Below are 27,289 nucleotides of genomic sequence, written 5' to 3'. Positions count from 1 at the left end.
CTCTATATGTTAGATTATCAAGAGGCGAAGAGAGTTGTAGTTGACATTAACTCAGACCATTATTTGCAGAACTCAGAGGAAAATGACCCAATTTCCATGAGGAAGCAACCAGTCAAAATTACGTGTGCTATGTACATTTCATGCAAAGGTGAAAAATGTGTATTGCACCTTCACTGTGAAGAGGTTTTAATTTTAGGAAAGTAAGCTTATTTTAGCTAATTGTTTTAAAAAATAGATGTATGTTGTTATAATGTGGTATATATATCAACTGGGAAGAACAGTTATCCTTTATATTCAATTTTAGCAGCGCTAGGCAAGGAACAGTGAGAGCAAATAATTCCAAACTGACTGAAGTATCTTACGACATATTTTTTTTTTTTTAAGATTTTATTTATTTATTAGACAGAGAGAGAGAGGCAGAGACACAGGCAGAGGGAGAAGCAGGCTCCATGCAGGAAGCCTGACGTGGGACTCTATCCCGGGTCTCCAGAATCGTGCCCTGGGCCGAAGGCTGCGCTAAACCGCTGAGCCACCGGGGCTGCCCACGACATATTTAGTATTACAGAAAAAAATAGTCAGGCACATGCAAAGTAAAAAAAAAAAAATTAACCTAAAGATTAAACAGATTAATTGGAAGATCTTTCTTTGTGAAATCAGTTTGGGTAATCACTGTGGGGTAATAATTGAAAACATGGTCAATTTTGTGGCCTACTTGAATCTGGAACAGTGTTTGTTTCCTGCCTAAAAGAGTACTGGAACTCTCTGCTGGTGCTGGCATAGGTGGCTGCCTCGGATCTAGTTCAAATTGATGATTATAGCACCAGTGTTCAATGAGGTGAGGATCTAGTTGGAGAACATTAAGTGTTGTGTGTCTAAGACTGATTTTTCAGAGTCATAGAAAATGTTGAGAATTGACTGTGTATTTGCCCATCATTCTCACTAGAACTTGAGCTCCCAAAAGTCGGTACTTTCTCTCATTTACTATTATAGGTAAAGCCTTCACATTCCTGGGTGCCAGCTGAGGTGGGCCTTTGGAGTCCTGGGCCCGCTTTTATAATTCATCTGTCTAAAGAGGGTGCCCTGTCTAGTGTGCACAAAGAGGGGTTGTGGTGCCCTAGCCTAGCACAGGTCCTGGAAGCTACTAGGAGCTCGGATATTTGTTGAAATGAATACATGATTGATCTTAAAGCATTATTTATTAGATCACAAGTAGTAAATATTTTTCATATTTAAAATATATACAGACATACCTTGGAGTTTTATGTCCACTCCTCTTCCCCGAATGCTGCAGTAAAGTGAATATTGCAATGAATCAAGTCAAATGAATTTTTTTGGTTTCCCGGTTAATATAAAAGTTTTGTTTACACTCTGCTATGGTCTATGAAGTGTGCAATAGCATCGTTTTTAAAAATGTGCATACTTTAATTAAATACTTTCTGCAAAAAAATACTGGTCATCATCTGGGCTTTTAGTGAGTTGTAATCACTGATCACAGATCATCATAACAAATATAATAATAATAATGAAAAAGCTTGAAACATTGCAAGAATGATCAAAATGTGACACAGAGGCACAAAATGAGTAAATGCTATTGGACCTGATAAGCCCGGGGTTGTCGCAAACTTCCTCCCATTTGTAAAGGACAGCAGAATGCAATAAAGCAGAGCACAATAAAGCAAAGTGTGCTTGTTCTTTATAATATTCTAGATCACATGGCTATCCAGAGAAATGCAAATGTTGGGCCACAGACTATTTTCCTTCCTGTACCAAATGTACAGTCCAACAGATAGTTGTTGAAGAGATAGGAATAAAATGATACTCAAACACGGGCCCTGGAAGAGCATGGAATTGAGGAGGGGAGATGGGTAAACATGCACCTGTGCAGTGTGATTTGGGAAGAGCAGAGGTACGGAGCTTCCACAGAGGTGGGGCGTCATACTATGTCCTGATTGTGGGGGACAATTTGGGGAGGGGCAGTGTGGGAAGGAAAGAGAAACAAAGGTACCGTCTGAAGTGGGCTCTTAGGGCTAAGAAATTACCCAGGAAGCTGAGAGGACAGGGTGGAAGCTGGGGTAGGAGTTTATGAAGTGGGAATCCAAGCTCCATAAGTTCCATTCAGCGGGGAAGGGGAGGGGTAGAGGGTGGGATCGAAGAATTAGAAATCAGATCCCGAGGGCCCCTGAATCTGAGTCTAAATTTAGTATGCAGAGCTAAAACTTTATTTTTTAAATTAATTTTCTTTTTTTAAAAAAAGATTTTATTCATGAGAAACACAGAGAGAGAGGCAGAGACGTAGGCAGAGGGCGAAGCAGGCTCCCCCACTGGGAGCCCAATGCAGAATTTGATCTCAGGACCCCAGGATCATGACCTGAGCCAAAGGCAGACTCCCAACCACTGAGCCACCCAGGCTTCCTGTAGAGATAAAACTTTAAATAGGAAACCTTGCTTATTTTGCAAAATTAAGATATTTTAAAAGTTTTCCAGGAGAATTTGAAATAAATTCAATTCTGGCCCATCATTGAGAGCTTCAAACGTTGCTTCACTAAGGCAGTGATGAACTCTCGGGCATCGAAGAGCAGATCACAGTAGATTAGCACAAGACAATTTACTAAAGCCACGTCGGTCAGTGGGCCCTGCAGACTGGCTGGGTGCAGGGGTCGGGGTAGGAGGGGGTGGTGGACTGGAAGCTGGGGCATGGCACTTCGTGGGAGAGGTGTATCTGAGGCAGTGAGCTCACTCAGCAGAGAGGGCAAGGCTGTTCCTGTCAGGGAAACCCAGTAAACAGGGGCACAAAGACAAGGAAGTGCTAAGGTGTAACACTTTTAAGAATTTCCACTTCCCTCCTAACGTATATTTGAGGACTACATCCCTGGGCACGGTTTGGGGGTTAAAATAAACAGATAATGTCCTGAATTGCAGTTCCCCTGTTATTCTTGAATAAGCTCATTTTGCTGATTTAAAAAAAAAAAAAGTAAACAGGTAAATATTAGCTATTAAAATGAAATTTTTATCATTTATTTTGTGCCTCACTGTGACAGTTGAAATATCACGTTTGTTTTGCCTTACCCTGTCACCCACTGCTTTGACGTACAGAAGACCTACCACGTTAGTTAGCTATGAAATGGGGAGAGAGGAAATCAGAAGACCAGAAAGCCAGTCACAGCCCACCTTGCTCTGATGAGCACGTTGCTCACACTACTTTAAGTGCATTGCTTCTTTTCAGGCTTCCTTGGAAAATAGTCTGTGATGTGTTCGTCTTGTGTTTGGTAATTAAGTCAATAGTAAAAGATTTATACTTAAATTATATGTTTATTATGCTTTCATGGCAGTTTTAACTTTTAAAATATAATTTTTCTTTGATTTATTCTCAGTCCATCAACTGGTATTGGTGTGGTCCTATGGCTATGTAAAACCAGAGAATAAACCTATTATAACTTTCTGGAATATAAATTCTATTTTGGGGAAGATACATACACACACACACACGAGAGTGTGTGTGTATTCATATATAAAAATATTTCACAAGTATAATCTCATATGTAAGTATACAGAATTTGTATGGGTTTAAATCAGGCCTGCACACAGAATGTTCCTGTAGAAGGTGGAATTTACACTTCTCTGCCGTTAGAGGTTCTTTAGTAGAAAAGTATGAGAAGAACTGCTATGTTAAGGGCAAGACATGAATTTGGGGCAAAACTGAGACAGCATTAGAACTGATGAGGAGTCTGTACAGATTGTCGGAGTAGGGTTTATTGAATTCTAGTATCTTTACTCTTGGCCCTATAAAGCAGATAGAACCTTTGTCTTTGGTGCCTGTCTGCATGAAACAGGTGGTTAGAGTAACACTGACATATCCCTTTTTTTTTTTTTTTAAAGATTTTATTTATTGTGGAGGGGGGGAGCAGAGGGAGAGGCAGGCAGACTCCATGCTGAGTGCGGAGCCTGACAGGCTCAATCCCAGGACCCCAAGATCATGACCTGAACCGAAATCAAGAGTTGGACACCTGACCAACTGAGCCACCCGGGTGCCCTTCCCGCCCCTGACTGACATATCCTTCGTGAAGGTGAATGAGAATTTCTGAAGAGCATGAGGTAAACACTTGGCGTCCAGGAGAAAGATTTTGTATGTTGTCCTGGGTTCCTTGGAGAAGGGCTCTTGGCCACTATGTGACAGACTCCCTACCTGGAACCCCCATGTGTAGTGTTGATGCATGTGCCAGCGCCACCCTCGCCAACAATCATTCTCTTCTGATCACCCATCTCCCCCCACCTTCCCTGGCCTTTGCTTGGACTGAGGTAACCCAGATGGTGGGACTTGCTGGGCTTCCACGTCAGTCCTCCTAAGAGAAAGGGCTGTTGTTCCGCTATGCTGGTCATCGTTGTGAATGTGTTCCAAAACTTTGGGGAAGAAAGAAAATAGGTATTTGAGTTGAATTTGGGCCTAGGGTTTCAAAGACTGATGTACTTTAAGATTGGAAGTCAATAAGTCAATGTACAAAATACCAAGTGCTAACCTTTTGTAAAAAGGTAAATTTTTTTAACCTTTTGCAAAACAGATTTTGGGGATTTGGGTGTGGCTGTTTTTCATTTTTATTGATTGAGTGCGTTTGGCTCTGAATATTGCTTTATTATAATGTGAGAAGTAAAGGGTGAGGTCCACGCATGGGTCTGTGGATACCCACCCAGCATCCCCTTGTAAGATGAGATCCAAAGTCCTGAGTGTGCCTCGGATACAGTTTGGCCTTCTTGTTTTCCTGTGTATCTGATGAATAATCTGCCATTTCAGAGCTCCACATGCAGATCTGGCATTTCTGTGCTTGCTCTTCTTTCTGGGAAGTATTTCTTTCCCCTTCCCATTTCCACTCTATTGTCTTATTCTGCAAGGGAGATGTCTCTGCCAAAGATTTCTCTTCATCTTTGAGCTTTTCTCCCTATCCCCTCCCCTGCCACCATGCCCCCCCCCCCAACATACATGGTGGGCCTCCATTGCTTGCGTCTACAGGTACCTTACTGAACTTCTGATACGGCATCATTATTCTCCAATAGATCTATCATCTGAACTGGGTATAACTTACATGTCAGAAGAGCATGTTTTAATCACCCATCTCTGTTCAACAAAAACATATCTGCGTTTGCTTTTTAGGCAAACTGAAAGATTAAAGGTGATTTGTACTCTCAAAAGTTATTTAACACTTTTCAACCTTGATTAGCAAATGCTTCTTGGGGTATTTGGTAGCCTCTGAGTAAGGAACCTGTTACAATATTAAATTTTAATCACCTGAACCAAGTAGTTATTATTAACTTTTGTTTTACATTAGGTTTTTGTGGCAGAATTCCTAGAGTTTATCTCTTTGGTACATTTAATTAACATAATGGTAAAGAGTTGGGCCTCAGGTTATCAGTGGCTGGCTGCATGGCCTTGGGCAAGCCTCCAGTGTTGGTTCCTCTTCTGCAAAGTAGAGATAATGTGTGAAGATTAGGTAATACGGCAACATTTAGTACTGATGCCTGACACCAGGTAAACACTCATTACAGAGTTGTCGCTTTTTCTAGAAAACTGGTTTGTGCCAAACTCTTGGGTTGCATATGCTTTGCAAACAGAGGCCACCCGGAAGCAAGGTGTGATCTGGCTTCCCTATGCTCAGCATTAATTACCAATAGGTCTTAGGGTCCTAGCGATCCACGCCTTGGGGTGCAGAAGGGAGACATCACTGCAGAAAAGAATTTGGGAAGGACAATTCTCACCCAGTGTGCAACCTCCCCAGTTTGTCCGTCTACACGGATTCACAGCTTACCTCATGTTTAGAATCTAGTTCTAAGGACATTGATCGATTGTGAAGTCTTCTGCAGTATTGTAACGGAACTGCTTTCAGAAGGATTTGACATTCAGGATCCTGTAGGATGGAAGTGATGCGCTGTCCCTCGTGCTCGCTCCCCTCCCGTGTGGGACCTTGGAAACCCAGTGCGTTTTCAGGAGTAATCTGAAGAATGTGAACATTTTCATTTGCTGCCAGTGAGTGGACCCACTCCCGTGCCTCTTTTATAAATCTCCTGTCGTGAAGAAAATTTCGTGTTTTCTTGTTACATAAAGCAGTAAGTAGAATAAGTTTAATTCTGATGATTTTTAGATGGAATCCCAGCTGTTCATGCATTGTTCTTCATCTTTGAATGTTAAGCCAGCAGTTCTATGTTAACAACAGCCTTAAGAGTTGAGAAGTCAGAAATCTTGTGGCGTATATAACCCATGGCTTATTTAAAAACAATTCTGTATATGACTGCAGCTAGGAAGGAAGGAAGTAAATAACTTAGAGTTTTTGATGATAAAGGTAAGAAGGTATTGAAGTTATTAGCAGCTATCATGTAAATAGCTGTTAGTTCATCTGACTAGGATAAAAATAGGAGACTAGATTTTGTAAAGCAAGCTTCCCATTTGTTTTCAGATAATTATTTTTCAACTCATATCGAGAGCTTATTTGATGCTTTTGGAATGCTTAATAACATTAATGCTTTTTTCTTTTTAAAAGCAAATGCAAGATGTAATAATATGATTAATCAGAGTAATGATTTTATTTAAGAGCATCTTTGCACAAAATATGTTCTGATGAGGTATAATTTTATCTTATCATAGAATAGGAAAATACATAATGTGTATAGAATATCCTATTATATACATACATTTTAAATTCTACCTTTAGAATGCCCTATAATCTGAACAAGTCTGGGACAAAGTTGGTTCTTGTATTATCTGAAAAAACATTTTGTGAATAAATTAAATGCTCTATTTTTTCATTCCCATATTTAGTATTTTAAAACCTTTCAACAGCACTCTTTTGCATATTAATAATATGCAAAAATTACAAATGGTCCTCAGGTATTCTTATAAAGCACTTGTTATTTTTAATGATGTTATCCACTAATCACTGTAGGGCAGACACTTACAACCAAATAGTGTCCTTTATTCTCAATACTCAAGTCATTCTTCAGAAGGAAGTTCTTGATTATCAGGCTTTTATTTTGGAGTTTTTATTTGAGGCAGCATTGCATTCATTTTGGCTTTTAAAAATAAATTTAAGTAATCTTTACACCCAACTTGGGTCTCAAACTTACAACTCCAATTGTTGCATGCTCTACCGACTGAGCCAGCCAGGTGTGACTTCCTTTAAAGATTTTATTTTATTAGAGAATGAGCAAAGGGGGGTGGTCAGAGAGAGAGAGGACAAGCAGACTCCCCGCTGAGCAGGGAGCCTGACACAGAACTCAGTCCCAGGACCCTGGGACCCTGACCTGAGCTGAAGGCAGCTGCTTAACTTACTGAGCCACCCAGGTGCTCTGAGGCACAACTTTTTAAAAATAAATTAAAAAATGTAAGGTTCTTGGGTATTTTCTATGCTGAATTTTGTTCTAGAAAATATTCTAAGGCCATACTGCCGTGCCACAGTACTTGAAAAAAAATAGAGTGATCAAAAACTGGTTGCCTGCTAAGTAATTAACGAGAATAGGGGTCCTTTAGGTGTGAAGTGGAACAATGGTAGTCTAAGTGTTCTTCTTGTTTAATTGATGCAATGCAAAGCTGGATTTTTATGGTACTTGGGATATTTATGTGCCTATGGTATTTCTATGTGCCTATGTGGTGAGAGTACGAATTTACTCAAAGGTACCTACTGCTTTGCATTTAGTAGTGTGCTTATTTTCCAACTCTTAAAAAGATTTGCCAGGGAGGAAAAAGACCAGATCAGCATAAAGTTGCTTAATATTATAATGTTCAAACAGAAATAAATTAAGAATTCAATCGGTGTCATGTTTGATAGTTTAAAAATATGTAAACATGCACTGAGCTGCTACACAGCCCAGGGACCTTGAAAGGTGGTTGAACAGTGCCAGAGATGTGTCAGGGAATTCTCTCTTGCTGGTTTCTCAGACACCTCTCCAGGAGAATCCTACAGATTCTACAGCTGGGAAGGACAGACCTTGGAGATCATTTACTTCATCTCTTTTTTTACAGATGAGAAAGTTGGCCAGAGAAGTTTAAGTGAATTGATGTTGAACAGCATCTTATTTGTATCTTATTTGGGACATTTGTGGAATGGTCTTCAGAATTTTTTTTTTTTTTTTTTTTTTGAATCATACTGCTTCCCATGGTTATGTTTTGTTGTGAGCTGGTGGCAAGAGGGACGTTGTGTTTTATCATTTTTGTTGTAAAAAGAGCTAACCTGTCCACAGGTCTGTGTGCTAGGCTATATTCAACATGCTTTTAATATCTTTGTTCATGTAATCCTTAAAACCGAGTGGGACAGGTACTGTTATTGCTCCCATTATATAGACATGAGGTTGAGGCACAGAGAGGGTGCTGGTTGCCCAAGGCCCCACAGCCAGGAGTCTCCAGTGCCTTTGATCTTGTCTATCATACTTCTACTTGCTCATGTTGATAGTAGAGTTTTCCTGAGTAGTAAGAGCTTGCAAAGGCTCTCTATCTCAGTTATAAAATAAAACTTTTGTCAAGCACAGCATGTAGAGCTGAGGTCACTCAGAAGGTCAGAATTTGAAGGGCTTTTATTTTCCCCCCTCTAAGTCTTTAATTGTTGAAATTCATTTCAGAGTTGTGTATGTATATATTACTCCAAGCTGGATTTGGTATTACAAACATAAGGAATTTCCAAAGTCTTCAAGAGAGAGAAAATAGTTGTTCCATCGAAGATGTTTGCTTACTTATTTACTTAGTAATATGTAGTTGAAAGTAGCAATATCTTGCTTACCATGGAAAATGCAGTATTTATTTTTTTATAATTATTTGTTTTAAGAATTTATCTTTCAAGTGTAGTTGACATACTGTGTTATATTAGTTTCAGGTGTTCAACATAGTGATTTGATAGTTCTAGACGTAGCGCAGTGCTCACCTTGATAAATGTAGTCACCATCTGTTACCATACAGCATTATAGTAGTATTGACTGTATTCCCTATGCTGTACTTTTCATCTCTGTGACTTATTTCCTTTAATACTGGAAACTTGTACGTCTTAATCCTTTACACCTGTTTTGCCCATCGCCTCCATGCACCTCTCCTCTGGCAACCACCAGTTTGTTCTCTGTTAATGGATTGTTTCTGCTTTTTGTTTATTTTGTTTTTTAGATTCCACACATAAGTGGAATCATATGGTATTTGTCTCTACCTAATTTCGCTTAGCATAATGCCCTCTCTGTCCATCCATGTTGTTAAATGGCAAGATTTCATTCTTTAAATGGCTAATATTCCGTTGTATAGGTATACCGTATCTTCTTTATTCTTCTATGAGTGGACACCTGGGTTGCTTTCATATCTTGACTGTTGTAAATAATGCTACAATAAACACTGGGGTGTGTATATCTTTTTGAATTAGTGTTTTTGTTTTCTTTGGGTAAATAGCCAGTAGTGGAATTACTGGTTCATATAGTATCTCTATTTTAAGAAGAATGGCAGTATTTATATGAGAGTCTCAGCCTAACAGTTGAAATTTTAGACATAAATGTTAAAAAACTTTTTTCTGGGAATACTGATGTGAAAACATTAAAATTCTAAGTAAAATATGGATGAAAAGATTTTGTGATTTTTTTCTCATAAGTAGATACAGAAGGATATAGAAAAAGTGTACTATTTTAGATGTATTTGGACTCTTCTAGATTGTAGATGTAGGTGAAAGGCAAATGAAAGAATGAAAGGGACATTTTATTAGTCTTCCATTTAATTCCACAAACAGTGAACATGGTAGTATGCTATACATAGAAATTTAACCTCACACCTAGCCATCTAAGGGTTTTTAATATGTCTCCAAACATATGAAAAAGATCTAAGGGCAATATAAAGCAACAAATACATAATTTAAGATGAATATGGAACATTGTAGTATGGAACTCTCAAAGGGAAGATGAAGCAAAAACTAACTTGTTGAGATAAATCAATCAGAAAATACTTGGAGGAGTTAATTTCTTTCTCAATGAAAGCTTGAATGAAGCAGAGTTTTGAGATAGCTTTTAAAGAAAGGAAGGGTAGATTGGCAGAGAAAATAAATAGTTTTGAGACTTTGCTGGAAAATTAATGGGGAGAAAATCATGCAGGAATGCTTGTTGGTTTAGTTTGCTTGATTGAAGTGTATTTCTCAATGAACTTGAAGATTTAAGAATAAGGGAAACTTTGTAGGTTTGACATGTGTAGTTTATATTTACAATAATTATAAAATCACCCAAGTTGAGTTCTATAGTAAGTTGAGTATTTATAAAAGATATATCAGAGGCTAGAGACTGTCTTATAATACTTTGAAATTTAAAGATTTATTTATCTAATTTGAGAGAGAGAGAGAGAGAGAGAGAGAGAGCGCATGCACACACAAGTAGGAGGGGCAGAGGGAGGGGGACCGAGAATCTGAAGCCGACTCTGCACCAAGCATGGAGTGTGACACGGGGCTTGAGCTCATGACCCTGAGATCACTACCTGAAACCGAAAGTCAGCCACTCTACTGACTGCACCACGCAGGTGCCCCAGTACTTTGAAATTTAAAAACAACCTCCCCACAGAGGATTTTTAGAGCAGTGAAACTACTCTGTGCGATACTATAATGATGGATACATGTCATCCATACATTTGTCCAGATCTATAGAATGTACAACCCCAAGAGTGAACCATAATGTAAACTGGATTCTGAGTGATGCTGTGTCCATGTAAGCTCAACAGTTGTACCCGGTCTATCACTCTGGTGGGAGATGTTGATAGTAAGGGAGACTGTACATGTGTGGAGGAAAGGGGTATGTGTGCTATCTCTGCACAGTCCCCCCAATTTTGTTATGAACCTAAAACTTTTAAAAAATAAAATATTTTCTCAATAACATCTTTACCGAGGGTCAGAATGATTTGTTGATATCCAGGAAAAGGATGGTAGGTTAAAAGAATAAGGCAGTCTCTCTCTTTTTCAGAAAATCATCTTCATGCATATGAACAAATCAGGAAAAGAGCAACATGTGACCTTGAGCAGATAACTTGAATTTAGTTTCTTCCTTGAGAACAAGGCATGGGAGTGGGCAGGGGTTGGGAGTGGGGTGATGTTGATCTGTAATTTTCTTTTTAGCTTTAACTAGCGGTTACTCTAAGGCAGGGGTCAGCAAACCACAATCTAGTGGTGAAGTCCAACCTTCTACCATTTTTGTAAATACGGTTTTATTGGCACTTGGCCATGCCTCCTCATTTACATATGTCTGTGGCTGCTTTCTTGCTATAGCAGTAGTTGCGAATGGCTCAGAAAGCCTAGAATATTTTCTATCTAGCCTTTTACGTGGTTTGCTGATCCCTGTCTATAGAATAGAGGGGAATTGGATTATTTATTTTAAACCCCTTTATGTTTGGGAATAAGTAAGACTATTCCATCTATCTTCAGAGGACTGTAGGGATGAGTTGTAGGGGAACTTAAAAGGGCTGTTTTGTTGGGTTTAGGGACTGCTGCCTGCCACGCATGACAAAGAAATTCACATTCCTTTGGTTATAAGGTGAAGGGAGAGCCTTAGAGGTTGAGTTGGTCTGACAGAAAGATTTAATTGTTCTTGATGTTCTAATGCCAAGATCATGGGTCTCCACTCAAAAGGCCTGGAGTTTACATGGGTCTCCACTCAAAAGGCCAGTTTACATTACACCCCGAGATGACGCTGTCCTTCTTCCAGTTGTATTGAGTTTTTAGTCACCTCTGTATTTAACTCACAGTGGTAGAAAAATATCGTAAGCCACAATTCCCAATGCTGTACACCAAACATTTTGTGAAGGATTGTTTTTTAGAAAAATAGAGCTGTCTTTGAGAAGAGTGCCTTCAGAAACATGGGCCCTGAGAGGCAGTCCTACTCCCTGACGGTGGTGTGCTGAGAATGGGACCCGTTATCTGTATGACAAGTGCTATTGACAATTAGGCCCTACGATTTGTCCTTCAGTTTCAGAAAGCATGATTACATTTCTGAATATCTGAAATCTCAATATTTCCTACACAACCACCTTTGATCTCCAAGTGATTATTTCTGGTGGTTTTGGGTTAGCAGAATGAGAATGAGTAGAGAAGATAGCTTTATGTTCTGGTTTTGTTTTACTTTATTTTGCTTAATTTTAAATACATTAAGGATGGGCTTGGTTGAGTTCATAGTAACTATTTGAATAGTTTGAGAAACACTTTTGAAAGCAATGCTGAGTCGGGGCACCTGAGTGGCTTGGGTGGTTAGGCGTCTGCCTTCAGCTTAGGTCATGATACAAGGGTCCTGGGATCCAGCACTGAGCAGAGAGCCTGCTCCTCCCTTTCCCTGAGTCGTTCCCCACTGCTTAGAATAAATAAATACAATCTCTCTCAAATAAATAAAATCTTTAAAAAAAAAAAAAAAAGAAAAAGAAAGAAAGCAATGCTGATTCTCCCCAGACACATTGGACCATAGGTCTTGTTACTGTGGGACCTGCCAGTGTGAGCATGTGTCTCAAAAATGATGTGAGATTCAGTATTTTAACATGTGACCTTTCTCAGTGAAAAGCAGAGCCCAAAGTGGTCATGAAGTGAAATGAAAACAAAGGGCCACTCTGGAAGCCTCTGCCTGGACTTTTGAAGGCCCTGCTGGGATGGGTTGGACACATGGTAGAGTTCAGCAGCTCTGCCCCTGTCTCATATGAAATTTATAGTTGAAGACATGAAGACAATAATGGTTTACACGTGAAAGTCCAGCCAGCTGTGCAAACATTTGATGAGTGAACACAGAAATAATATTCAATTTACATATATAAGCAGATGTATGACTGCATGGCAGAGGGGTTAAGTGCATTATTTGGCCTTCTATCTGTTGATAGGTTAGAGTGATTTGTTATGTTTTGGTGGAATTAATGCCATATGAGTGATGAGTTACATGCTTCACATTTACAGTAACATCTTCAAGAATGTAGAGTTTCGTTAAGTTTTTGTGGAAAGTGTTTTTCAGTCTCCAGACAGTAGTTTATTGCCTCAGAAACCACTGCAAGATATATATATTTTTTACAGCTTTTTAAGATGTAATTTACATGCAATAAATTCACCCATCGTAAGTGTACGTTTAATGAATTTGAGTAAATTTACAGAGTTGTGCAACCTCTACCGCAGTCCAGTTTTAGAACATGTTCATCACCTCCAGTATTTCCCTGAGCCTTGTGGGAGTCAGTCTTGCTCCCAGGCACCTGCTGGTGTGCTTTCTGGCTCTTTACATTTGCCTTTTCTGGACCTTTAATAGAATGGAATCACACAACTTACGGTCTTTTTTCTCTGGTTTCTTTCAATTAGTATGATGTGTTTGAGACACATGTACATTGTAGCATGTATCAGGATTTTTTTTTTTAACCTTTTAATGCTGAGTAGTATTCTCTTATATGAATGTATCACCTTTGATTTATCCATCTGCCAGGTGATGGACATTTGGATTGTTTTCAGTTTTGGGCTGTTATGACTAATGTTGTAAGCAGCAATGCCCAAGTCTGCGTTTTAGCAGGGGTGTTCTATAAATGCCACTTAAGTCAAGTTGGTTGTTTATATCTGTTTTACTTGACATAATTATAGAGATTCCAGCTCTCTTAGGATTGCTGTTTGCGTGGTATATCTTTCCCTACCCTTTTACTTTGAGCCTTTGGATTCTTTGAACCTCTCATGGACAGCATGTTGTTGGAATTGCTCTTTTATTCAGCCTAACAGTTTGTCTTCTGTGTAGGGTGTTCATTCCATTCACATTGCTGTGCTTATTGCTGGACATATGTTTACCGTTTTGTTATTTCTTTTCTATTTGCCTCATACTTTTTTTTAAAAAAAAGGTTTTTTTATTTGAGAGAGAGAAAGGAGAGAGAGAGAATGCGAGTGGGGGGTGGGGGAAGGGTCAATGGGGGAGGGAGGGAGAGGGGGGGAGAGAGAGAGAGAGAGAGGGAGAATCCTCAAGCAGATTCCACTGAGCACAGAGTCCAACACGGGACTTGATCCCATAACCCCGAGATGACCTGTGCCAGAACCAAGAGTCAGATGCTTAACCTACTGAGCCATGCAGGGGCCCCTACTTGCTTCACACTTTTTGTTGTTCTTGTGTCACTGCCTTCTTCTGCATTAAATATTTTTTAGTATATAGTTTTGATTTCTCTGTTACATTACTATATTTCTGAGTAATTTTCTTAGTGGTTGTTCTAGACATTATAATATGCTCCTTAGTGAAACCCTTTCTACTTGAGAATAATAGTACTTGAACCCTGGTAAAACATGGCGATTTTGATCCTGTTTGTCTTTTTGTTTCTCCTTTATGCTGTTGTTGTCAAACATGATTCATCCCTTTATGTGATAACCATAGCTCTATAGTGTTAAATTATGGCTTTGTACAATCTTATATTTTTTAAAACATTCAAGATAAAAAAATGAGAAAAAAATAGTAAGTCTTCTGTTAACCATTTCTGACACTCTTCATTTCTTCATGTGGGTTTGAACAATTGTCTGTTACTTCTATTTAACCTGAAGGACTTCATACAGCATTTTTTATAAGGAGAGTCTTCTAGCAGCAAATTACATTTTAAATAAATCATAGAATGCTTTTTTTTTCTTCTTTTTTCAGTTTTGAAAAGTAGTGTTCTGGCTATAGAATTCTTAGCTCATAGTGTTTTCCCCTTTCATCAGTTTGGACCTTCCACTGCCTTCTGGCCTCCATTGTTTCTGATGAGAAGTCAGCTGTTTCTCGTGCTGTTTTGCTCTGTGCACAGTGAATTGTTTTTTGCTTGCTGCTTTCCATTTTTTCTTTGTCATCAGTTTGAGTACGCTGTGTTTAGGTGTGAATCTCTTTGTGTTTATCGTATTTTGGGTTGAACCTCTGGGATTCAGAGTTTGGTGGTTTTGGCTTTTTATCAAATTTGGGAAGTTTAGGTCACTATTTCTGAAGATATATTTTTTCCCAGCTATTTCTCTTTTCCCACTGCACATATGTTGGTAAACTTGGCTTCATACACCCGTGAAGTTATGTTCATTTTTCTTTCATCTGCTTTCTTTCTGTTCCTCAGATTGGCTAATTTCCATAGAACAATCATCAACTGTACTGGTTTTTTTCTTGTGCCAGCTCAAATTTGCTTTTGAACCCCTCTAGTAAGTTTTTTAATTTCATTTGTTTTACTTCTCAACTCCAGAATTTTCCATTTGTTTCTGTTTTTTATAATTTATATCTCTTCATTGAGATTCTCTGTTTGTTGAGTTATCATATTTTCTTTTAATTCTTTACACATGGTTTCCTTTGGTTCTTTATTTTCATTTTTTGTTTCCTTCAGTTCTTTAAATGTGTATTTTCATATAATTGTTACTTTGAAGTCTTAATCTGTTAAACATTTGGGAACACTAGAGACAGCTCCTGTTGACTGAGTACGGGTCACACTGAGTACGGGTCACACTGTCCTGTTTCTCTTAATGTCTTCCAAGTTTTTTGTTGAATATTTTACACTTCAGGTAATAGATTAGAGCAACTCTCTTTATTGTTCTTGTTGCTTGTGTATTTGTTGTTGCTGTCATTATTCTGTTTCTTTAGTAACTTTCCTGGAATAATTCTATGAAGGCCATCTCTCCCATGCTGTGTGCCTGCTGCTATCTGTTCAGGTCTGTCATTGATTTGTTTTCCTGTTACTGGAAGCCTAGTTTCCTAGGGGTTACCTTCCTGGCTCATAGTTTTATGTTTAGCCAGTGATTGATGAGAGGTTGACCTCACATCAGTAGAGCTTTCACTCTGCTGATGGATCTTTGTGTGGGCTGGGGAGCACATTCAGATTTCAGGCAGTTCTCTTGTCTGGCCCAGCTTTTACTTTGAGCTCAACCCCCCTTGTATCTTCATTGTGTGTGTAGGTATAGGTTCTGTCACCAAGGATTGTGTGGGTGACACGACCCACTCTCATGTCTGCAGTGCACATGCAGAATCTCTGGTCAACCTGGGACATCTGTAGAAAGTTTATTAATTACACTATGGTTGTCTCACCTCCCAGGACTCCCTGTTAAATCTCAACTTGTCTCCTTGTGTCCTGCTTGCCCTGCATAGGACCTTAGTTTCAGGCTAGCAGAAATCCAACACCTTTGTGTTCCCTTGCTGATGGGATTGCCACTCTTACAGTGCTCCATATCTAGGGGCCCTGGACTGGCAGTGGCAGTGAAGCTATTGGTGTTCTCAGCGCCCCCTCACAGTTGAACTATTGCACTAACAGAGCTGGGGGCAAGGAGATGGGAGTGGGCCGCCTACAGAAACCACATGGTCTTCTGCTCTGCTGGTCCTGTGTGAAATTCGGTACTTGTCACAGAGAAATACTTCTCAGTTTCTAGAACGCTGAACTGGTGGTTTGTGAGTTTTGCCTGGCTTTGTAGGTTGTGTTTTGCAGAGAAGATCTGTCCACTTCATGAATTTTGTCATTGCTCCATTTTCTGTGAAGGTCTAAGCCCCACCCTGGGTTCTCAGAACATCAGTTTTGTGATGTGTCTTCACAAGCCTTTTACTTAGAACTGCTCAGAGAGACCCATCAGGTTGGCCAAAAATCTTCTTGCTTTTGAAAAGCTATAAAAAGTGAGATGATCATGCCCCTGGGACACTAGTGTAGCCATTATTGATATTGTACATCCATACTACTCATTTAAACACCCGCTCACTGAGAACTTTTTTTTTTTTTGGTCTAAACTTCTGTCACTGGAACTGTGGTTTAGTTGGAAAAATAAATGCAGAAGCTTTGGGGTTTTGGAGTTGTGGGATTGGGATTGAATCCTGATTCTGTGATTCAGAATGCATTTTGATCCCTGTGAGTCTGTGTTTCTTCAGCTTCAATGGTGAATAATAACACCTACCTGATGAGTTATTCTGGAGATTAAATGGAACATCAGGGAGACATCTGAGACCTAGTAGGTATTCAGCAAATGCTAGCCTGTGGTTGGGAATGCAGTTTTGGTGACTTTTGCGTTTTTTTGCTTCTTGCTTTTTCAGATTATCTGCTTCTTGCTTTACCTAGCTTTGCTTCCTCAGATTCCTTTTCCTTTGGGATAATTTTGGTACTTTATACAGTACTGAAGTATACAGTGTGTTTTCCTTGGAGTACATTTTAGTTGAATGCTCTTTCTAGATATCCCAAGTGTTCCCAATACTTGATAGTGATTTCCTTTCTAAAATCCGAATTTTATGTGTTTATAAGTGGCAATGAAACTTTTTATGGCCACTTTATGGTGAATGAGCTCACATGTATAAGATTGCCTTTTGGAGGAGGTCTATAAAACGAAAGAAAGTGGGTCATTATCTAGATGTTCTCAGGACATGACTTGGAGGGGCAAAACAAGGCCTCTAGTAGAAGTGATCAAAGACTTTTACAGAGAAATTTTCTTGGGACTTGCTGGACCACATCTCACTCTGTTCTGGTTTGGAGGTGCTCTCCTCTGATATTTAAGCGCATTGGGAGGAAGTGGTTGCTCTAGTTACTTCATTAGGTTGTAATGTCATTTTTGGTTTTAGAGAGGATATGGTGGGGCTAAAGCATATCCAGAGCCTTTTATGAATAGCCATACTTTTCTATGATTTTCAAAGCTGAGAAGCTAACAGTTCCTCTTATGTAATATTTTACTTAACTGTCAGAGCACCCTATGTCAGAATAGTTTGTAATGCTTTTTATTAAATTTTTAAAAATTAAGTTTCAGGACACTGCCTCTTCTTGAAAGCTTTAATTTTCTCCCAAAGAATGTGTGTGTTATGGACAATGTGTTTGTTACATGTAATTCTTGAAAATACAGTATTTAAGGGGTGGCTCAGTCTCAGTTAAGTGTCTGGGTGCCTCAGTCAGTTAAGCATCTGCCTTCGGCTCAGGTCGTGATCCTGGGGTCCTGGATTGAGCTCTGTATCATCGGACTTCCTGCTCAGTGAGGAGCCTGCTTCTCCCTCTCCCTCTGTGTTCCCTCTGCTTGTATTTTCCCACTCTTTCTGTCAAATAAATAAATAAAATCTTTAAAAAAAGGAGGAAGTACTTAAGCTCTAAGTTTTGCAATATGGATATTGCAGAATTTAGACATACAGGAAATCAGGATCCAGAGCTCTCTCATTGCAAAGTGAAATCAGGAAGTCAGGTATAGGGTGGACAGGATTAGGCAGATGGCTTATGGGAGTCACCCTGCCCTTGGAGTTGCAGCTGTGTATGCTGTCTGGAATGAGGTCGGATCCAGCAACTCATACATGCCTATAACACGCATGATACAGCCAGAGTTCGGTAGTTAAATTATGGGTTTGTCAACATGAAATGGTCCTTTGAGCACCTGCATTTGTTGCAGGAGTAGAGTATGGAGTTATATATGCATCTTGCTTCTATTAAACACTGATATAAATGCAAGTCTTGAGGCAGGTCTGTAACAGGTTTATAAAAATTATTACTTTGTTCTCTCGGGCTTTAAAAAATCAGACTAGTATTATGATAAAATTTTTGGAAGAGTTTTATTAAATGAAAGGAAAATTTGGACTTTTTATTCTGTGTAGATGGTATATTTTTGTGTGTGTGTGTGTACTCAGTGAATATTTGATAAATAAACCATGCAAAGTGCTTCCCTCTGAGTGCTGTGGAGGATAGGAAAGTGGCTCTGGCATAAATGCCAGCCTCCAAGGTCCTGCATTTCAATGGGAGCAGTGAGACAAGTCCCTACCATCACAAGTGCGAGGTGATAAGTGCCATGGGGTGAATAGAGCTGTGGAGAGTCTGGGAAGGCAGTGTTTTTCTGGTTTGATAGGAAAGCTATCCCCGACCCCCAAGAATTCTCTTTACTTTCCTTGTTCATTTCAGACCAATTCTGAGTCCCCATTTTAGCTCATGAGACCGACATATAACATTCCTTTTTTTTTTTTTAAAGATTTATTTATTTATTTATTTATTTATTTATTTATTTATTTATTTATGATAGATATATATAGAGAGAGAGATAGAGAGAGAGAGAGAGGCAGAGACACAGGAGGAGGGAGAAGCAGGCTCCATGCAGGGAGCCCGATGTGGGACTTGATCCTGGGACTCCAGGATTGCACCCTGGGCCAAAGGCAGGCGCTAAACCGCTGAGCCACCCAGGGATCTCCCGACATATAACATTCCTAATTCCCTTCATCAAGTAAGTCTGAAAGAGAGACAAGAGGAATTCATTGGTGAGAGCCTTGGTTAAGGACCATAGCTTGGACACTTGGTGTGGTTTCTTCACTTGAGGGTTGAGCCAGGCTGCGTTTGGCATATGACCTGACATGTCACTGGAAAAGCCTTGTAAGTGCAAGATGTCACTCAACAGAAAGATCTCGGAGAAACAACTCGAATTAAGCTCCGGGTCTGGACGCTAGATTTGGGAAAAATACCATTTGTGTGAATCAAGCTGTTGGTACCAAATGTATGAAGAACTACTGACACCTCATGGATGTGGATATTATTATTTTTAGTTACATAAAGTGTGTATGCATATGTGGCAGAGTCTATCTGCATATGAGTACGTACACATGTATGGTCTTGGCTCAAACTGATCTGTCGAGTTTAATCTGTGACAACAACTGTTCAGTATATTCCCAAGTTATTTGAAAAATAAAATAAAGTTGGAGTGTATCTGTTGAGTAACAGCTTAATCTCTCCCAGGGTATCCATATTTATTCTGTAGAATTCTGCTGGTAGGACTTACTAAACATGAAAAAAAGGTAGCATTTAAATAATTCATTATCCTTTTCAAATTTATATGCATTATTGTTTTGGGAAAGAATCACAGTCATGGTTTTCTTTTTTAATGGTACAATAAAGACAGTGCAGAGAGTTGGAGTGTGAGGACTCATTGACACGTGAATCTAGGTAAGTCCAGACTGAAAAAATTGCTTGTAGTTTATTTGATTTTTTCATATATTCCTTGCTCTGTGGACTTCTGTGCATATCAGCCAAGTTGATTGTTTCCAAAATCCAGTTTTAAAGTGAATCTCATCTTCTGACATTTGTAATTTTGGAATCGTCCTATATATACATGAACACCCAAAGCCAGGGGAAGATCATTAGAAAATAATGTTGAGGGCAGCCCCAGTGGCCCAGCGTTTTAGCGCCACCTTCAGCCCAGGGCCTGATCCTGGAGACCCCGGATTGAGTCCCATGTCAGGCTCGCTCCGTGGAGCCTGCTTCTCCCTCTGCCTGTGTCTCTGCCCCTCTGTCTCTCTCTGTGTCTCTCATGAATAAATAAATAAATTCTTAAAAAAAAAAAAAAAGAATTTTGAAATAAATGAATAGATGCTTGGAGGGGGCAGATACTGAAACTTTACCTCAAAAGTCAACATAGATTTTAAAGAATGGATATATTAAGAAAATCAAAATATAGAAAAGTATAGAAAATGTAGAAGAACATCCTAAAGCCCTGAGGAGGTTCCGTTCTCAGGTTTTGAGAAATACAGCTCTGAAATAAAAAGCATGACTTATCTAAAAATATAAAGTATTTATGTTTCAAAGATGATAGAGTTAATCTTAAAATGGTAACTTACTCTGCTGTATAAGAAAAGGTAATAGGTAAGGGGACGAATTACTCTCCGTAATAAAAAGGGAAATTAAAAACTCTCTGGAGATAATTTTTATTTACCAATGCATTTGATTTTTTTAAAGCAATCAGGATGCCTGATGTTGGTAGAACAAGTATTATCATTTGTTGTTGGTGATGTGATGGAGCTTTAAAGGTGCATGTACTCCGTGTAACTTAGTTTATACTCTGCATATACCCCTTTGAATAAACCCCTTCACCCAGGCATTCTATGTCCTAAAATTTATCCCAAAGAAATAACTTGTCAGGGGCCAAAGGGTTTTTCCCCATGGACACTAATTTTACTGTAATCTGTGATAGCAGAATAGTAGAAGTGACTTGTATGCCCTTTAGTGTAGAATACTGAATTGATCTTCTGTACTAACAGACTTTAAAAATGATAGTTTTGAGATCTTGTGGAAACATGACAAATGCCTGCTATATATGAAAACATATGTATAGTACGGACTATGCAATTATATGGCCTTTGTGGACATGCTTTTTTTGGGGTGGCAGCAATATGAGAATTTTAAACCTTTTTTCTTTAAAGATTTTATTTATTTATTCATGAGAGACACAGAGAGAGAAGCAGAGACCTATCAGAGGGAGAAGCAGTCTCCCCGCAGGGAGTGTGATGTGCGACTCGATCCCAGGACCCCGGAATCACACCCTGAGCTGAAGGTGGACGCTCAACCACTGAGCCACCTGGGGATGTAGTGCTCCTCACATGATTCCGTATGGTCGTGTAGATGGGCACTTAACACAGCTAGCAGTAGAGTTTGAAAGAGTGGCTTTCCAGAGGTGATTTCATGAGCTGAGTCTTGGAGAATATATGGGGATTGGCCGAATCATTTGGGAGGAAGGGATCAGAGAAGAGGTGACAGCATGAATAAAGACACGAAGTGTGAGTCGAGGGGGACGTGTGTATTTACAAGGACTTTTATTTCCAGGGTAAACTCAACAGTGAGGGAATGGTGTTGAGGGCACGGGGTCGGTGGTGAGGACTGGGTCTTAGAGTGTATGTTCTTACTAAGGGTGGAAAAGGACTCTTGTTTTCACCTCATGTGGTGGTTTCTTCTTTGAGAGTACAGTGCACATTTTTTGTTTTGTTGGTCATGCTCTGTCCTATAATTGTTGAATATTTTTGGTTGTCTGACTAACAGTAAACTCAACTGAAGTGCATGGAATCAAAATGGGTACTCATTTGTGTAAATTTCTTTGTGTATTTACTACTATGTCTATTCATACATTGATCTGTGATGATTTTCTTGAGACGGTATGCGAATCAGCAGCAAAAATTAAATTTTCTGACTCCTGATCCATGAAAGTGTATTTCCTTTTGTAGTTTATTACTGCAGGTTATAGCTGAATATGAACATATTTGTGGGTAATGCACTTTTATGTGGTTGGGAAACAAGTTTTATTGAATATTATGGGAAAAAATTTTGTGTTTGCAAGAAGTAGTAGCAGTATTTTGCTGTTTTGTAAAAAAATTTTTTTTCATTATAGAATCTAAATGATAAGTCCTACTACTTATTGTTTTTCTTTGTCGTTTTTATTTTAAGCATCTTGTGTAGGAAAAATTAAGGAACATGATACATTTCATAAGACATTAATACCATGCAAATTCTTTGTTTAAATGTTTTGATCTATGGATGTTCCTTAAGTTGAAGGCAAATAATAGTAGTTATTTGGTGATCTATTAGATCTTACTTAATGCTTTTCTAAAGAAGCACAGATATTAAAATTTCCATATGTGTTTTTTATATTTGAGGACTGTATTTTGTTGTAACTGGTTTCCTTTTGTTATCCTTTTTTTTTTTTTTAAGATTTTATTTATTTATTCATGAGAGATATAGAGAGAGGGGCAGAGACAGAAGCAGAGGGAGAAGCAGGCTCCATGCAGGGAGCTCGATGTGGGACTTGATCCCAGGTCTCCAGAATCTGGCCCTGAGCTGAAGGTGGTACTAAACCGTTGAGCCACCGGGGCTGCCCTCCTTTTTTTATCCTATGTGTTTTATGCACTTAAAAGCATATGCAAGCAATCCTTCGACTTATGAATGAATAAAAAAGATGTGATATATATACACACACACACTGGAATATTAGCCATCAAAGAAGAATGAAATCCTGCCATTTGCAACAACATGGATGAATTTAGAAGGTATAATGCTAAGTGAAATAAGTCTGATAGGGAAAGACAAATACTGTAAGATTTCACTCGTGAAATTTGGGAACAAAGCAAATAAACAACAACAAAAAAAGAAGAAACAAAAAACAGACTCTCAAATACAGAGAACAAACAGGTGGTTTCCAGAGGGGAAGTGGGTGGAGGGAATGGGTGAAATAGGTGAAGGAGATCAGGAGTACACTGATTGGTTCAGTTGATTAAGTGTCTGAGTTCGGTTCAGAGCATGACCTCAGGATCTGAGATCGAGCCCAGCACCGGACTTCCTGCTCAGTGGGGAGTCTACTTCTCCTGCCCTGTCTTGTACACAAACTCTCTCTTTCTCTCTCTCTCTCTGTCTCAAAAAAAAAAAATAGTAATACACTTATTGGGATGAACACTGAGCAGCAATGTATAGTATTGTTGAACCACTATATTGTACACCTGAAACTAATATAACACTGTATGTTCATTAAACTTCAATTAAAAGTAAAGTAAAGTTAGGTAGAATTCATCATGTAAAAAGATGAAAAAATAAAAGCATTCTGAGAAGAGGTCCATAGATTTTACTCTACTGCAAGGATGTATGTGGTATACATGAAACATTAAGAACAACCCATCCCAACCTGGTCCTATCCCCCAAGCCCAAAGCCAGCCAGGGAAGGGACCAGGATGAACTTTAGAAATGAATAAATTTCTAATCTGGGAATCTCTACTCTGCCTCTTAAGAGCTCTGTGGCTGAGGCATTTAACTTCTGAGCTTCACTCTCAGTTATAAAGTATGTATCATACATCTATCCAAGGTTTGTGATGAGGATAAAAATAGTTGCTCTATTTAACATACCCAGCAGGGTAACCTGCACATAGAGTAAACGTTTCTACCTCTGGGTCCTCTTCCCAGAAACTAGCTATATGTCCTTGGGTAAATTATTTATCATTCCTTGATCATACATATTTATCGAACCTGAAAGGATTTATACCTGTTTCTATTTCATCTAAACAAGAAATCTGAGATTATTTCAAAAATCAAGATTGCCCCTTTTCAGATTGGAACACTTCTTCAGCTGTGCTGAAGAACATTGATGTACTTGTCTTCATGTGGCACCGCTAACAGGAAGCAGGCACAGACCTTTATTTTGTTGATTTGAAACACGCACACATGGACAGTCTTTGCCTTTTGTTTCCGTGCCACCTAGCTTTTCTTTGCCAGTTTTCTTTCATTAAATGTTTGCCAGTCACCTTTGGTTGAAACTATGCTTATTGTCTCAAATATCACCAGAGCAATACGGAAGCTATCCTGATAAGAAAGCCTCTCTTCGGGGTTCGCTTACAGGAATCCTTCTTCAGGTTGAAAATGGTATTTCTGCATTTTGTGACTGGTAACCTGCTCTCCCTAATCTTCACTTATAGTAGGTTTTTAACCCCCCTTTGATCTATTGGCTCCGAGTTGGTTAGATGGATTGGTTGATGGTGGGTGCGTGGGTGGGCAGTTGGCAGAGACTTAAAAATATACGAGTGTACAGTCAGGGCTCATGATGGCAAACAATCGAAAACTCAGAGAAGGAGTTCATTTGGAAGGATATGGGATATGGGATTGCCCACATAATTTCCACCACAGTGGATATTTGTTTAAAAGACAGGAGGTAGGAGTCTATGTGTGTAGCCAGAACATGGGAGATCATGACAGGGGAGAGGAAAGGACCTGGCCGCCCACCAGGTCACCAGGTGGTGGATTCCCCAAGGTTCAGATGCTGGGCATCTTAGAGAAAATACAAACAAAGAAAAATGAATGTTTTCTACTGCTGGATCCAGGAGTTGTTGAAAGTGCTTATTATATTTGTGTGTTTGAGTATGCACCTGCTGTGAATGTGTATGCACACGCCTGCTTTGGGTGAGGGGGACGCATGGCTTTCATCAGAGGGCCTAAAAGGGGCTTTGATCCCAGAGGAACTAAGAAATGCTCTATAATAAAGAGATTTAACTGTGTTTGAATCTTTGCTTTTCCACCAGGTGGTGCAAATCTTTTATGATCACAGAAGTTAATCCTCTTAAAAGATACGAAAAATTTGAAATTAAATCATTTTCTCTCTTAAGAGTTTAGTTCTCCCACACAATGAAGGACCATTGATCTGATTCTTGCCTTCTGTCTTGAATAAAAAAATCTGTGGATACATAACTTCAAAGATATTGACAATTGATTTTTAAACTAATCATAGATTTTTGAGGCTATCGCACACCATCTTGTTTTGCTCTTTCTAGAAAGAAACAGTGACACCTGGCAAAACATGGGTAACATTGTCAGTATGATGACTGTTTCATTCAATTTTTATTACTTTCTGCTTGATACAGAAAAGTCGTATGATTTAAATTTTTGAAGATAAAAGTGCACTGTAGCAGACACGTCAGATATTTTAACTGTCTTGTAATGTGACCCAACTGACAGGATCCTAATCAAAACAGGAAGGTAGGCGGCTGAATGGAACAGGTCCCCCGACAATGTTTTTCATCTGCGAGAGGTAGAAATAACGTAGGGTAGGGTCTTTGTAAGGCAAGTATAAATATTTCATTGCCAGGATAAAGGCAAGAATGAATTTTGTATTTGAATATGTTTATAGTTGTCTTAGAAACTTGGAACTGTTTCAGTTTGGACATGTTTTGAATATTTGGGGGAAAACTATTTGAATATACTTACTGAATTTAAATATTATATGCACACACTATTAGCAAAGTTGCTTAAAATATACATGGCTAAGATGAAGTTTTAATAGTTCAGAGGTCGCTTAACATTTGAATTTGGTTATTTAATAGTTTGGATGTTTATACCAATGTTTAGCTAGGAACAGTTTTAGTTTTATACCTAACAACATTTAAAATACTCCAAGCCCACTATACATCCTCGGGTCCCTGCTGTGTGCCTAGAGTTTAGGTGAAAACTTGTTAAGTAGGAATTTTTTTGATACTCCTTTGTAACTCTACTCCAGAGCAGCATCTCTCACTTTTTTTATTGTTGTTATTATTCCCATTAAAGAGAAAAATTAAATTGATGACTAACTTTAAATTTCTGCCTTATGAAAAATATTAAATATTAATCCTAAGAACTAAGACTTTGTTGGGTAGGGTGGAGTTTCGAATGGCCACAAACCATGGTAATGGCTCAAATATTTTTGTCTACCAAGAACTAGTTTTTCCTCATTTGAGGCAGTATTGCCCCTGTGGAAAAAGCATGATGTAGGCTCAGTTGTCCTTAAAACCATTTATTTGTGGCTTGTCTGTAATAAAAACAAATGGCTGTGCTGTGATTCTAGGGGCACCGCAAGTGATTTGCTTATGTGGTGGATTTGTGATAAGGACTGGAAATTAAATGTGCTTTTCAATGGCACCTTATTGATTTTCCTTGAATCCAAAGAGTGATACCAAGGGTACCGGAGTCCCTGCCACTCAAACTCATGTGGCCTCAAACAGTTTAATTTTTGGAGACATTTTCTCAGGTTAGATAGGAGTGAATTCCTCTGTCATCTTCTCTATTTCCCTTGTACTTCCTTTGGATTTATGTGTAGAAGCAGAATTGTGTTTTTGTCTGTTTTGTCATAAAGTTCACGTTTTGCTGAAGAAGCCAAGTAAACAATTTAAAGGTTACAATGCTTTTCTTGGCAATATTGCAAAAAAAGTCAAGTAGCATGGTGAATTGAATCACTTAGTCCGGTTTTCTCATTTTGTGTGTAGGAAATGCACCTGGTTGGCTCAGTCAGTTAAGCATCTGACTTTGGCTCAGGTCCTGGGTTTGGGCCACACAGTGGCCTCTGGGCTGAGCGTGGAGCCTGCTTGGGACTCTCTCTCCCTCAGCCACCAGCCTGCTTCCCATCCCCCCACCCCTGCCCCCTGCCATGTGCATGCATGTCCATGTGTTCTCTCCCTCTCTCAAATAAATAAATCTTTAAAAAGAAAGAAAGAAATGCAACTCTGGCTAAGGACTTAGAAAGCACGTCACTGCTAGAAGCAGAGTAGCATCTCATACCTACATGTTATACTTTAGAACCCCAAAAGAAATTCTAATGTTATTTATTCAGAGAAAGGATCTGACTGATGGGCAGTGGATCTGTAGTCTGATTTGGCCTCTGTTTTTTTCCCCCTCTAAGCTGTTAATAGCTTGCTCTTTCTGCATCATTTTGTGTTCAGACATAAACACAAAAAATATTTTACTAATGTTTAATTTTCTGCCCCGAATGATGACTCTAATTTCCTTTTTTTTAACTGAATAATTTGATAGGGCCATCCTTCCACTCATCATATATAGATCTTCATTCATATTTAATTAGTTTAATCTAAAATACTTAGTAATCTAAGGTATCAATTTCTCTAACTTATTCAGTTATTTCTTTGATAGAAGCAATTAATTGGTTTTGCTTTGTGTGTGTGTGTGTGTGGTTATTTTTGTATGTCGTCTATTTTTTTCCCCAGAAATAAGACCAATTTTTCAGGATTGTTTAGTAAGTAAAGAATCCTTTTCTCACAGAATTGCCATAATTTCCCACATGCAGTTGGCCTCCTGGCCTGGTTTACTGACTTACTTATTCTTCTGACACCA

At 38.9% G+C, this 27,289-nt stretch overlaps 1 protein-coding gene across 7 annotated transcripts in view; it reads left to right on the top strand.

The window, feature by feature from the left end:
- HIVEP1 (HIVEP zinc finger 1) overlaps window positions 1-27,289 on the top strand; it is a 141,599-nt gene that overhangs the window by 7,557 nt on the left and 106,753 nt on the right. The gene's annotated exons all lie outside the window — the stretch shown is intronic.

The sequence above is a fragment of the Vulpes vulpes genome, chromosome 12 (genome assembly GCF_048418805.1).
Source record: "Vulpes vulpes isolate BD-2025 chromosome 12, VulVul3, whole genome shotgun sequence".
NCBI classification, from domain to species: domain Eukaryota; kingdom Metazoa; phylum Chordata; class Mammalia; order Carnivora; family Canidae; genus Vulpes; species Vulpes vulpes.
This window is presented reverse-complemented; position numbering and strand designations above follow the sequence as displayed.